Raw genomic sequence first — 2425 nt, 5'->3', positions numbered from 1 at the left:
TCATGCTAAAATGTAACTCAGCGTTTAAACTCAAGAGGGGGGATATGAAATTGAGAAGCTGCAAACAGTGGAGCAGTTGCTTGGCTTTTTTTTCTGTCTGAGATGCCGACTAATCTATCATAGGATCATAGGAAAATAGAGCTGGAAGAAACCTAAGGAGGTCCTCTAGTCCAGCTTCCTGCTCTAGGCGGGATCATTCCTGAATAAACTATCCCAGCAAAGTTTCTGTCCAACCTGCTCTTGAAACTTTCCAAGGATGGAGATTCCATGATCTCTCTAGGTAGCTTGTTCCAATGCTTAACTACCCTCACAGACAGAAAGTTTCTCTTAATTGTCTCTAGTGCGTTATGGGATAGAGAAAGATCCCACACAATTTACTGATTCGTTTGATGCGCCTGGCTGGGGGAATATTTGGTTGATTGCACGATTTCACAATGATTGCACAGTTAATTCATACAACACAATTCTTTTTTTTAAATTCCTTGCTACGCATATAACACTGCTTAGCTTTAAGAAAAACTGCAAACATTAAAAACACAATAACTACATATGTTAGAAACTGTGCTCCAAATGCACTTCCTTCCCAAACAATGCTATAAGCATTAGTATTACAAAAACAACTACAATTACAAGTAAAGGTTAAATTGGAATCACTACTATTATTTCTCATGGTATACTTACAATCCTAGAATTCCTAGAAACCAGATCCCCAGGTATACTTTAATTCTTTAGTTATGGTTTTAGGGTTGGACTCAGCAGTGATAGGAACAAGTCCCCTTCCTTCGGTCCCACTCGGGCGCTCCTAGGCTTCAGTGTGAACGGGAGCTCTTGTTCATGGAGAGGGTGGTTCAGGTGATCAGTCTGATTTGGCCTACACTTGCAGTTCTTCCTTCAGTATTCTGCAAGTGAGGTTACCTCCAAACTGGGACAGTAGGTTACAGTTTTTATTGGGTGAGTTGCCATCTTGGGCCCTTCCTACCCAAACCTGTCACTACTCCCAAATTTGGGCTCAGATCTTTTACCCAACAGATTCCTTTCCTGGGTCGTCTTTGGGAAATTTTCTACATCACCGCTGTGACCTCTTGCCAACCTCTTTCCAAAAGTCCCTAGGTTTTGATCTCTTGGAATGTTTGCCCAAGAGTCACTTTTAGGTTAACTTTGTTAAAGGCCTCTAGAGATAATATTCAAAAACCAAGACATTCAGCACGTTCGCTGCAAGTTCTCTAAAGATAAATTTCAAAATCAAGACATTTACCACGTTGGCAAAAACAAGTAATGACCCTAGATAAAAAGATGAACCTTGCCTTTTTTTCTAAACTGGCTAATGGGTATTTATTACAAGCATTCAAACTATTACATTCAATATGACATTAATCTCCAACCCAAATTTCCTCTGCTGCAACTTGAGACTATAGGACGTTTATACATATGCTCCAGGAGGCAGGGGGTACTTTACTTAAAGTGGCTCCAATAGCCACTTGAATTAAAGCACCCAGAGTGTCACATGTATTAGCATCCCTGCACTGAAAAATGGTGGTGGGGGCACTTTAACTAAAGCTTTTCAAACGAGCTTTAGTTAAAGCACCCCACCGCCATTTTTCAGCGCAGGGACACTGATACATGTGATGCTGGAGTCTGCTGGACTGTGGTAATTATTACACACCAGAAGACTCAATAACTTGAGCCTGCTCTGATGCACTGTAATTACAGTGCATCGGAGCAGCCTTGATGCATGTGTATAGGCACCCATAGTTCCTAATCCTGTCCCCTGTGGCCACAGTTTATTCATTATGACACAAATGTTGAAGATTTAACTTCTATTAAATTCTATTAAACGTTCCCAATGCCAAGAACATTTCATTTGTCATTTTCCATCCAGCTAACACAATGAAGTTCAGTGCTTATAAACATAACGTGCTGCACCTTGGGAAGAATAAACAAGATGGGTGACAACTGGCTGGATGGGAGCACTATGGAGAAGGATTTAGGAGTTTTGGTGGATCACAGACTCAGTATGATTCTGTAGCACAGGGGCAGGCAAAATACAGCCCATGGGCCAGACCCAGCCCAGCAGGTCATTCTATCCAGCCCATGAAACCCCTAAAAAATTTAGAAAATATTTATCTGCTCCTGGCTGCCTGTCAAAGACAACAAAAGCCAGGGGCAGTGGGACCCATGGGGAGCCCAGCCCTGCCCACCCCCAGCTATTTTCCTGCTTCCTGTCTCCGGCCTGCTCCAGCCCAGCTGCATGGCAGGACCAGAGAGTATGGGGCCCCGTTGGTATGGGAGGGTGTGTTTTGCAGGGGCAGAGAGTGTGTGTGTTTGGCAGGTGCAGTGTGTGTGTGCAGGCAGGGGCAGTGGGTGTGTGTGTAAGTAGGGGCAGTGTGTGTGTGTGTGTGTGTGTGTGTGTGTGTGTGTGTGTAGG

This window comes from Gavialis gangeticus, unplaced genomic scaffold (genome assembly GCF_001723915.1).
Source record: "Gavialis gangeticus isolate Ggan-Ray unplaced genomic scaffold, GavGan_comp1, whole genome shotgun sequence".
Lineage (NCBI taxonomy): Eukaryota > Metazoa > Chordata > Crocodylia > Gavialidae > Gavialis > Gavialis gangeticus.
Note: the sequence above shows the minus strand (reverse complement) of the source record.